Source organism: Ranitomeya variabilis, chromosome 8 (assembly GCF_051348905.1).
Source record: "Ranitomeya variabilis isolate aRanVar5 chromosome 8, aRanVar5.hap1, whole genome shotgun sequence".
In the NCBI taxonomy this organism is placed as follows: domain Eukaryota; kingdom Metazoa; phylum Chordata; class Amphibia; order Anura; family Dendrobatidae; genus Ranitomeya; species Ranitomeya variabilis.
Genome location: NC_135239.1, coordinates 83,707,640 through 83,719,929, shown reverse-complemented (window position 1 = coordinate 83,719,929; position 12,290 = coordinate 83,707,640).

Sequence of the window (12,290 nt, the reverse complement as noted above, 5' to 3'; positions counted from 1 at the left end):
ATTATTATTATTACACATACTACATATTAAGATAGAATCTTGGAGATTGGAATGGCCAAGTCAAATTCTTTGACTTGACCATTCCAAAACTTTAAATCACCGATTCATAATTTGTGAATTATTGAAGTAACTTTTCATTTTTGTTTTGCATTTGCTGTCTTTTTTTGTGTCGAATTCTTCAAAATTCTTCAAATTACTCCAGAAAACTGAAGAAACAACAATGAAACAATAATGAATTGAGGTCTAATTTAATTATTCTTTAACCATTATTTTATAGAACAAATTCTGTGCTTTTGGTCCTTGCCTTGATATATAATCTACCCTCTCTTAAGATTAAGCTCAATGGATATTCTGATATTTTCCTTTAAATTTTTCATATAAAATTTAGAGTTCATTGTTGTATCAATGATGGCAAGCTGTCCTTGGCTAGATGCAGCAAAACAGGCCTAAACGGCGCATTCAGACGTCCATACAAATTGGTCTGAGATCCAAACACAATGGTGGAGAAAGGTTGAACTTGATGGACCTAGGGCTTTTTTCAACCTATGCAACTAAGTAATTGTCAATGCGTCTCCCAACACGAGCATGACAGCTTCAAAGAAATATATGAAGCTGTCACGCTCGGGTTGGGAGACGTGTGGACAGTCCATGGATTGGTTTCTGATCTCAAACCGATTTGTCCGGACATCTGAATGCACCAAAACCATGATACTAGCACTATCGTGTTTCACAAATGGTATGAGACTTTTTTGGAGGTAATGATTCTCCAGGACTAGTTCCAGTTCTCATCTTTTAAGCATGCCCCTCTGTTCATGATTGACATAATTTGCAAGAGTGATGTCACTGTCAGTTCCTAATCTACCTCTCTGGGCATGCGCCGTGTGCCGATGAAGGGGGTGTACACCCGGCGGGAGGTAGAACACTTCACGTCTGCGCACAATTTTCAAGGAGCCGACAGTGATGTTGCTCTTACATGTAATACTAATAGGGCAAAGAGGGACGTGCTTACAAGATAGGAGGCAGAAGGGAATCAACATCCTGCCCGACTAGTGCTAAGACATATGGGTAACATAAATGCAGATAAAACTTGATTTTAAAAGTATATCACAAGGAAGGAGGTTGCTTGATTGCAAAATTAGTGCGGAGTTGAAGCATGGTGGCGAATTAGTGGGGTTAGGACAGCTGACAGGTTCTCTTTAAGGCTTTCAACTTCTCACATTTTTGTCTGGTGCTCGAAACAAGTGAGTAATACTGCTGATTAAATTAATCAGAGACAATTTGCCTGTTACCTTGTTTGTCTTATCTCAGATAAAGCCACGTATACAGTGATATAAATTAGTTAGGATTCCTTGCTAATATTCTCCTCTGCAAGGATGTACAGTCTGTTTTCTTACAGTTTATTTACTTTTGGGTTGATATTGTTCTTTAAATATAACCTTTATATGATAAATGGAAATGCTCCATTTTAACTTACGGTATGTTTTATTTAAATCACTAAAGACAATTTGGAGGGACAGACTTTATTGTAGCCTCATGTGGGCAGTTTGTTGGTGAGGCCATTTCTGGTGGCTGATGATAATATACACCAATGTGTGCTTTCAGGTGTTTTTAAATGTTTGTGTGTTTTAAATAATTGTGACTGTGTAATAAAAGATCAATTTTGATATTATTTAGATGTTCAAATAATATTTTTATACTTCTATTCTTTGCTTGTTCATGCAAACATATATGGCTGCAACAGCAGACATTTTTATCATCTAAAGCAAAAAACTAAAACTGCATTCTGGTTTTCATCATCATGAAAAAAAAAACCAAATTGCATGCTAATCTTCTAATTCCAGAGTGATAAATGTATTGGATTTTTTTTAAATTAAGAACTGAGGCTTCTCCATGACTTTGAAAATATCCCTTGTTAGTCTAATTTTTGTAGACTAGGTTTATACAGTTATCATGTGATAATGTCTATCGCCCTACATGTGCCCTCCATTCTACAAATGACCTAAGACTAACATCCCCCGTAATCCAAACCTCGCACCTCCATCTCCAAGACTTCTCTTGTGCTGTGCCAGCTCTCTGGAATGCACTTCCCCAGACGATCAGACTGATACCTAGCCCCGACCTATTCAAGCGCGCTTTGAAAACCCATCTCTTCAAACAAGCCTACCACATCAACTACTCAGTAAACTAACTTTGCCCGGTTCCCTCCTTCCAAATATTACTCTGAATCTGAACCCTACTATTCTGTCTCCACACCCTCCATGCACACGATAACTGCACTTGATACTAGCGGGGGGGCTGCAATATGCACAGCTAAATGAAAGCCCCCCCATGACTGTGGTGCCAAGGGGAGTGGGAACATTTAAAGGCAGTGCAGTGGGATTGGTTGAAACGGGACAAAGGAGGGGGCGGGTGTTTAGGCTGAGGAGGGTGTGGATATAAAGAAAAGTGTGTGGTTAGGGACTGTACATGTGGCATTAGCAGGGAAAGAAGAAAGAAAGAACACGTGCTTACCATGGCCACTGTAGATTCCATGCTGTCGCAGCTGCGGGACATTGCCCGGTCAAGAAGGGGTGGCTGGCTGGAGGACCAGCTGGCGACGCTTCTTGGAGCACAAGGAACCCAAGGCACCAGGACACGGAGGACCCGGCCACCGGAACGTCTATCGCCTGAGGCAGGTACGCGCGGTAGACCACCTTCAGGGACCCTGCAGAGGGTACAGGTCGCATTGATGGTATCCGGCCTGACCCGCCCTCTGGCAGGAATCCATCGGCCGGTGCTGCTGGCGTGGGTAGACAGACTAGGGCTGCGGCGGTGCAGGCGCACCCTGAAGCGATGGCTGCACCTGGTGTGGCCATGGATGTGGGATGCGTGGCAGCAGTGAGGAGAGGCAGCAATCAGAGGCGGGGTGCGGCACTGACGGTGGCTCCGGCGCCGACGAGGAGGAGGAGCAGGAATGGAGCGTCGGCTCAGCAGTGGCGCGGAGATGTGTGCATGGCGGCGGGTGACCCTGGACCAGATGCTGCGGGGGTACCTGGCAGGTCCAGTGCACTAAGCAGCAGATCGGTGGGCAGGCGGATTCCTGGCCCTCAGCCTGGCCCTGTGACGGCAGTGGCACGCAGACGAAGTCAGCAGGAGGCTCAGCAGGAGGGCAGGCATGGGGACAGACAGGCGGCTGGCAGGTCGAGGTCGGCAAGGAGATCAAGGAATAGATCATCTTCTCCTGCTTCGGTCCCCCCCGGTGACGAGGAGGCCGGGGGTGCGGGCCGGGAGCAACAAAGTGGCGTGGAGGATTCCGGATCCTGCAGTGACCTGCGCGACTATCGGGAACCGCTGGATTCTGGAAGCACGGCTGGTGGGAACACAGCACCTACGCAGCCTCGTGTGTGTGAGTATAGTCCTTGTATGCCAATTAGTGGGGTTCAGTCGGGGGACTTAGGGGATAACTGTGGTGCGGCTCGTAATTTTGGGATTCCCGGGGTGAGAGAGCTTTTGTCAAGTATGCCACAGATTTTGAGGAGGTTGGATGTGGGGGCGCAGATAGTTTACGGGCATCCCCTGTGGGAGCGTGGTTACCCGCTTTGGGTCAGGGTTCAGTAGGGCCTTTGGGTTCGGACATGTTGAGTGGGGGGAGCAGTCAGCGTCGGGTGGGGTGTCAGTGGCTATACAAACTGGAAAGGATAAGGCTGATACGGTTAAATTGGATGATAGGGCAAGAGGGGAGGTTTACATTTGTTTTGAAGGGCCTTTAGGCGCTCATTTAAAACAAGAAGTAAGGGAAAAAAATTGGAAGGATGAATATGTGGAGATTTTCTCCCTCCTTCCTTTGGAGAAATTTAATCTAGAAAAGGGAAAAAAGGATGATAGCAGAAAAGAGGAGGAGGAAAAGCATAGGTGGCGTTTGATTCCGCAGACATTCGTAAACTGGCAGCAGGCCTTTGCTATTTTGGCAAGCGTTATTGGTGAAAAGTTTCCGGGAAATTGTTCTGGTCTTTTCTGTTACTTTGATGCTATTGGTGAAGCATATAGGGCATATGGTGGAGTGGCGTGGCTGCGGTACGATGAGCAATTTAGGCAAAGGAAGGAGGTTAGGCCTGAGATAAAATGGGAACAGAAGGACATAGGGTTGTGGTTGAAAGTTATGACACCAACGCGGTTTGGTCAGTCCTTTCACGGGGGCAGAGGGAGTTTCGGGCAACATCCGGGACAGGGAAGTGGGGGTCAAGGGACTCAGGGGACGAAAGACAAAACGGGGACGTGTTGGCAGTTTAATGACGGCCAATGCAAGTACGGTAGCACTTGTAAATTCAAGCATGTCTGTTCCCACTGTAATGGGGCCTCACATGGAGCGGCCAAATGTTTTAAAAAAGCAAGGGGGAGACCTGCCGTGGGTTGGGGTCAAGGGGGTGACACCAGTGAAGGTTCAAAAGATGGCCCCCTATCTAAATAGGTATCCGGATTGGTTAAAGGCGAAGTTACTTTCGGAAGGTTTTTCTGAGGGTTTTCGGATTCCTCATCCTACTCATGAAGTCCCTTTTTCAAAAAAGAATCTGAGGTCGGCTGATTTACATGCAGACGTAGTTATGGCAAAATTGGCGAAAGAGGTGGAGTTAGGGCGAATGGCAGGGCCGTTTAGTTGTTTGCACGGGGGAGGAAGTGATTGTTTCGCCTTTGGGGGTTGTTCCAAAGAAAGAACCTAACAAGTTTCGTTTGATTCAACATTTGTCATGCCCTAAATGGCTATCGGTTAATGATGGCATTTTGGAGGAGCTGTGCTCCGTGGTATACACATCTTTTGATGTGGCCGTGCAATGGGTACGTAGGTATGGCGCTGGTGCGTAATGGCTAAGACAGATGTTGAATCGGCTTTCCGTTTGCTTCCGGTTCACCCCGATAGCATTCCTCTTTTGGGTTGCTTTTGGAATGGTGGGTTTTATTTGGATAGGTGTTTACCCATGGGCTGCTCGATTTCTTGCTCACTGTTCGAGTCTTTTAGTACTTTTATGGAGTGGGTTGTGCGGGATGTTTCGCAGGTTCCTTCAGTCATCCACTACCTGGATGATTTTTTGTTTGTCGGGCCGCCAAAATCATTAGTGTGTAGGAATTTGTTGGCTACCATGGAATGGGTGTCGGGACACTTTGGTGTTCCATTAGCGCAGGAAAAGACGGAGGGCCCTTGCACGGTGTTGAGCTTTTTGGGAATTCTTATTGATTCGGAGAGGATGGAGGAGTGCAGGTTGCCCGAAGATAAGTTGTTGTCTCTCCAGCAGGAGGTGCTGAGAGTTGAAAAATTGCGCAAGGTTTCATTGAAGGAGTTTCAGTCGTTGTTAGGTCATTTGAATTTTGCATGTCGAATTATGCCTATGGGTAGAATTTTTTCCAGGAGGTTATCCAGAGCAACTGCTGGAGTGCGGTCGGCGCATCATTTCATTCGATTGAATAAAGAGCATAGAGAGGATTTATTGGTGTGGAGGCGTTTTTTAGAAAATTATAATGGAAGGTCTTTGATTCTACAGGAAGAACTTAATGATTTTGATTGTGAGATTTTTACGGATGCGGCAGGCAGTGTTGGTTACGGCGCCTATTGTGGAGGAAAATGGAGCGTTGGCGTTTGGCCCGATTGGTGGTGTAAAAATGGATTTACAAAAAATTTAGCGTTGCTGGAATTGTTTCCAATTGTCGTTGCTGTTTTTATCTGGGGCGACATGTTTAAAGATAGGCGGGTGCGTTTCCATTGCGATAATGCCAGCGTGGTGGTGGTGATTAATAGCCTTTCCTCTTCCTCTTCTCCGGTGATTAGATTGGTTCGGGAGCTGGTGTTGCGGTGCCTGGAGTTGAATACATGGATTTCAGCTGTTCATGTACCCAGCGTTCAAAATTCTATTGCTGATGCTTTGTCTCGTTTGCAGTGGGACCGTTTCCGGGAGTTGGCACCAGACGCAGAGGAGGCAGGAACAGGATGCCCTTCACATTTGTGCAGATTGTTGCGTACGAGGCGGTCGGTTGATACAGGCCTCGGTGTCGGGAAGGACATGGTCAGGTTACGAATCGTCGTGGCATATGTGGGAGCAGTGGTTGGATTAGTTGGGTACGGTAGTGTCTGATAGTGATAAGATAATGGCGCTTTTGTTATTGATAGGGTCAGCGGAGGAATGGGGTTGGTCAGTGTCAAAGTTGACAAAATTTATAGCTGGTGTGGCTTTTGGTTTTAAGCTTCAAGGTTCTCTGGATGTTACGAAGGATTTTTTGATGCGACAGGCATTAAGGGGTTTTCGTAAAGGATCCTCGACTTGCGATAAGCGCAGGCCCATGACTTTTGGGATGTTGGAATGTTTGGGGGGGCTTTGGGGGAGATTTGAAGTTCTCATTTTGAGGCCGTTCTGTTTCGCCTGGCCTTTTCTTTGGCCTTTTTTGGGACATTGAGATTAGGGGAGCTGGTGTCCCCTAAAAAGGATTTTGCCGGGGGCTTGTTAGCTGAGGATGTAGAATTTTGGTCAGGGGGTATTTCCTTTTGGATTAGACGTTCAAAGACTGATCAGCTGGGCAGGGGAAAACGGGTGGTGTTAGGGAAGGTGGCGGGTGGTTTGATGTGTCCACGTCGTTGTTTGGAGCATTATTGGGGATTGTAGTATGGTAGGTCCGGTCCACTGTTGAGGCACCGTCAAGGGGAGTTTTTGTCGCGGTTTCAGTTTACGGCGGTGTTGAAAAAAGTCTTAGTGTTGTTAGGTTTTGACCCCTTTTTCTTCGGGTCACACTCATTTAGAAACGGTGCAGCATCGGAGGCGGATGGTTTGGGTTTGGGTGCGGATGTGATAAGGCGTTTAAGAAGATGGAAGTCTAACCGATATTTGTCATAAATTCGGCATTGATGGGAGTATCACGATGCGGGGTGGGATATTTGTGATTTTGGTATTAATTGTGGTTGTATTTTGCAGGTCGGACTCCTCTGTTGGCTTGGATATTTGGACATTCCTTCATTCATTGGGGTGCGATTCGGGCTGACGTTAGGCAAAATGGGAGGCAACTGGGTTTTTGCAGAGATACTGTGGTTGTTCGTTGGTTGGGATTTCGGGGCATGTTGTGGCGCAGGTTGTTGGGTGAATTTGCCCGCGCTGCTCGGTTGGACCGCGCGCCGGATATAGTTGTGGTGCATTTGGGAGGGAACGACTTGAGGTCTAAGCCGGTGATGGAGTTGATTCGGGATATCCGGTTTGACTTTCTGAGATTGTGGGTATCTTTTCCTGGGATGGTGACAGTTTGGTCAGATATTGTGGCAAGAAAGACGTGGAGGGCGTCACGTTCTTATAAGGGTATTAATAGGGCTCGGGTCAAGCTGAACAGTGCGGTGGGAAGTTTTGTTTCTCGGAATGGGGGCGTGGCGGTTCGGCATTTGGAATTGGAAGATGGGGTGGGGAACTTTTGGAGGAATGACGGTGTTCACTTAAACGATATAGGTTTGGACTTGTGGGCGCTAGCCATACAGGAAGAAGTTGAGCGAGCAGTGGCGGTGGGGGGGCACTCGCGAGCCTGAGGTTGTCAGGGCTGCTCGTGGTTGGCGGGGGGGTTGGGTTCTTGGAGTTGATGTTTTATGGGGTTGAACTAGCTTCAGTTTACGGGCTCTGGACGGGGTGTTTACCTCGGGAGCTTTTGGAGTTTGTTTGCCCGGAAATGGGTTACATGGAGCCCTCGAGCTGGTGGTTACGGCTGAGGGTAAAGAAGGTTAGGTTTAAAAAGTTTGTGGGGGGGCTTTTGCCCATGGTGTGCCAGTTTTGTTAGCTCCAAGAACCCTCCCCTTCAAGTTTTTTACACAATTGTATAAATAGTGTTATTAAGTTTGTTTTGTTAATAAACAGCCGCTGTGGCCAATTTATCCAAAGAAAAAATGGTCATGTGTTAATTTGTACAGTAATAAGTTTTGGTTTTATGGGGAATTTGGTATGGTGGGATTATGATGTCATGAGAGAGAAGGACCAATCTTGGCGATACGCAGTCATGACTATTGCACTTAAACACATGGGCTGATGACCGGATCATGCAGCTTTGTATGAAAATCCCTAATTATTATCATTGCCAGATCTGAAATAACAAGCACTTTTCACCTATTGTGTCCCCCCATTTCCTTGTAGATTGTAAGCTTGCGAGCAGGGACCTCACTCCTAATGTCACTGTTTAAATTGTCTTAACTTGTACCGAATTTATTGTTTGTAAATGTCCCCGCTTACTTGTAAAGTGCTGCGGAATATGTTGGCGCTATATAAATAAAAATTATTATTATTATTTATTATAATTTAAGGTTCTAGCAGGAACGCGGGATGCAGTGACGGATGGGGAGGCAGAGCAAGGGTTCACAGGTTTAATTACAGGGGAATACTCCATGCAGGGAGGTGTAGGGTTAAACAGTGGATAAAACAGTATAAGTGGCAAAGGATATGGTGAGGTGAAGAATAACATTTCAGATGAAGGCAGTTCGTTAGCACTTTTGTAAGGAAGTCCTTAAACTGCAGCTCCTGCTGCAAACTCAATAATGCCGGCAATGGCTGGTGCAGTGTTCTTTTCAGGAAAACAGTGTGGAACCATGGTCTGTCTTCTGGCGGCAGTGGTCGGTCTCCGGTACCTTCCACTGTTCCTAGTCAATATACTGCAGTGAATAACAGAGGTTCCGGCCACAGTCCTGTATGAGCCCAATGTGGCTCCTAAACTATCTTCAATGAAAAAGTCAGGTCACAAATGTCTGGGCAACTATCTGCTGAGAATGTCAGGGTGCAAGTGTCAGTCTCATATGTGGTCTGTCTTAGTTAGCTCTTCTGCGGTACTCACGGTCACGTAGTGTACAGCACCCGATTACTTGGCAGTCACTGGACACACACTGCACGTCCCGCTCTCCCTGGACCCCGCAGTTGTTGGAGGGCAACGGCGGACACTGGTCTGCGTGGCATTGGTGCTCCCATGATGGAGCACTCCTCTCTGTGGCTGCTGCAACACCTGGCTCTGGTCTGTTCTGAGGGCATGGCTCCGCACTGCTCTGGACGGCTCTGCTCCACACAGATCTGCTCCGCATGGCTCTCTCTGCAGGCGACGGGGGCTCCTTCTATGCAGCCTGTTGCCACGTACTCTCTGATGGGGGCAACAGAGCGCACCACTCACCTCTCTGCTCACTGTGCTGCCCTCTGCACCGACGCCTGACTCTCTTGCTTCGTGTGCTTTCTCCTCTTATGCCCCCAACGCTGCATGCCCTTTTCCGTCTCTCCCCGCCTCCCTTTGTCAGGAGAAAGGTCCGGCTCACCCAGGTTTCCCTCAGGCAGCAAGGGAAGGTCTTCCCCCTCCAAGCTTCCCCCAAGGAATAGAGGATGCAGCCTTTTTAGTTCTGGACCCAGCATGCAGGTACCCGTGATCTGGTCGACCTCTCTCCAATTACATAATGCTTGCTGCAAGATGGGACCTTCTTTCATTCCCTAATTATCTTTAAAAAAAATCCACTCCCAGGCAACCCCCTACTTCACTCTATAGGATTGCTTTGGTGTTGCAGTATCTACCGTAAATTAATCTATGTTGTAAATTGTAGGTGAGATTTGTTGACTTTTTCACTTGCATGCATCTCAGGAATCTTTAGGCAGGCTGAAATGATTTTGCCATCACTTGAGGAATCTTAAAGGTTCAAAGAATTCTGGCTGCAAAGCACTGACATAAATAAAATGTAAGATTAGAAAATGATTTGTCATATTCATATTTGCATGTTGTACACAGATTTTATGTTTCCTTAAGAGGTTCAAAAAGATTCTGATCTTAATCTTTGCTATACATAGCACACTTGGCCAAATTAGCCTGATGATGTAATGAGGCATCATCTGCTGCAAGGGACTTTATTTTTCAAACATCTCAAATATTTGACTATAAATATCGTCTCATGTTCTACTCTAATGTTTTTCACAGCTCCAAATATGTACTGTTATTCTATGTGGACATGTTGGTGATTAAGTCACTGGTTGCTTGCAAATTTCTATTTATAATTTGGTCCTAAGGAGACATTGAGTCTTCATAAATAGCTTCCCAGTACTACTACATTATCATTTTAAAATTCTTTTTCCACAGTACCATGGTAGTCTTAGGATCCCTTCACTAATCATGGACAATTTGATATTTCAGCTTCTACGCATAGTGGCATCTACAGCAATCTTAGTATTTCGCTCAAGGAAGCCAAGTGAGGAATAATAGCTGTGTGAGAATATTAGACAGTTATAGTTACATAGTTACATAGTTATGTTGGTTGAATAAAGACCTAGGTCCATCAAGTTCAACCTTTCTCCACTAATTGTACATTTCGTCACTAATCTAGCTATAACCCGCAATATTATGAGTATCAAGGAAATCGTCCAGCCCTTTTTTAAAAGCTGTTCTAGTGTCTGCCATTACTACCTCCTGTAGTCAGCATTCCACAGTCTGACAGCTAGTGTTGAGCGATACCGTCCGATACTTGAAAGTATCGGTATCGGAAAGTATCGGCCGATACCGGCAAAGTATCGGATCTAATCCGATACCGATACCCGATACCAATACAAGTCAATGGGACTCAAGTATCGGACGGTATCCTGATGGTTCCCAGGGTCTGAAGGAGAGGAAACTCTCCTTCAGGCCCTGGGATCCATATTAATGTGTAAAAGAAAGAATTAAAATAAAAAATATTGCTATACTCACCTCTCCGACGCAGCCTGGACCTTACCGAGGGAACCGGAAGCCTTCTTTGCTTAAAATGCGCGCGTTTACTGCCTTCCGTGACGTCACGGCTTCTGATTGGTCGCGTGCCGCCCATGTGACGGCGACGCGACCAATCACAACAAGCCGTGATGTAATTTCAGGTCCTGAATGCCTAATTCTAGGCATTCAGGATTTGAAAATTACGTCACGGCTTGTGATTGGTCGCGTCGCGGTCACATGGGCGGCACGCGACCAATCACAAGCCATGACGTAATTTTCAAATCCTGAATGCCTAGAATTAGGCATTCAGGACCTGAAATTACGTCACGGCTTGTTGTGATTGGTCGCGTCGCCGTCACATGGGCGGCACGCGACCAATCAGAAGCCGTGACGTCACGGAAGGCAGTAAACGCGCGCATTTTAAGCAAAGAAGGCTCCCGGTTCCCTCGGTAAGGTGCAGGCTGCGTCGGAGAGGTGAGTATAGCAATATTTTTTATTTTAATTCTTTATTTTACACATTGATATTAATCCCGATACCGATTCCCGATATCACAAAAGTATCGGATCTCGGTATCGGAATTCCGATACCCGCAAGTATCGGCCGATACCCGATACTTGCGGTATCGGAATGCTCAACACTACTGACAGCTCTAACTGTAAAGAATCCTTTCCTGATTAGCTGTCGGAATCACCTTTCTTCCACCTGTAATGAATGCCCCCTTGTCCTCAGGACAGTCCTTAGAAGGAACAAGTTATGTGCCAGTGTTTTGTACTGGCCATACATATATTTATCCATATAAATGACATCCCCTCTGAGGCGTCATTTTTCTAAGCTAAACTAGCCCAACTTTTCCAACCTTCCATCTCTTGTAATAATCTAGTTGCCTGTCATTGAACTGATTCTAACTTCTGAATATCCTTTTTAAAATGTGGAGCCCAAAACTGGATCCCATATTATAGATGTGGCCTCACCAGTGATTTATAAAGGGGAAATAATACTGTATGTTGGGATTGTGGGACGTTATCTCTCTTTTTATACATCGTAAAATCTTGTTTGCTTTTGCGGCTGCTGCTTGACATTGAGTACTGCTGCTCAGCTTACTTGTAACTAGAATACCCAAGTCCTTCTCCTGTTCTGTAGTCCCGAGTATATTCCCATTTAATATATGCAGCAATAGGTTTACTCCGTCCTAGGTGCATTACTTTACATTTATCTATATTAAATCTCATTTGCCAAGTGTTTACCCATTCGGTCATCCTATTCAGATCATTTTGCAATATTGTAATGTCAAGGTCAGATTTTAATCTCCTACATAGTTTGGTGTCATCAGCAAAGACTGACACTTTATTCTCAATCCCATCCACAAGGTCATTAACAAAGAGGTTAAAAAGAATCGGTCCTAGCACAGATCCATACAGTACACCACTGCTGACTATATCCCATTTAGAGAACTTACCATTTATGACAACTCTTTGTTTTCTGTCATTTAGCCAATTCCTTACCATCTGCATATAGTTTCCCCAGTTCTTGCTTCTGTAGCTTAAGTATAAGTCTGTTATTTGGTACTGTATCTAATGCCTTGGCAAAGTCCAGATAAATC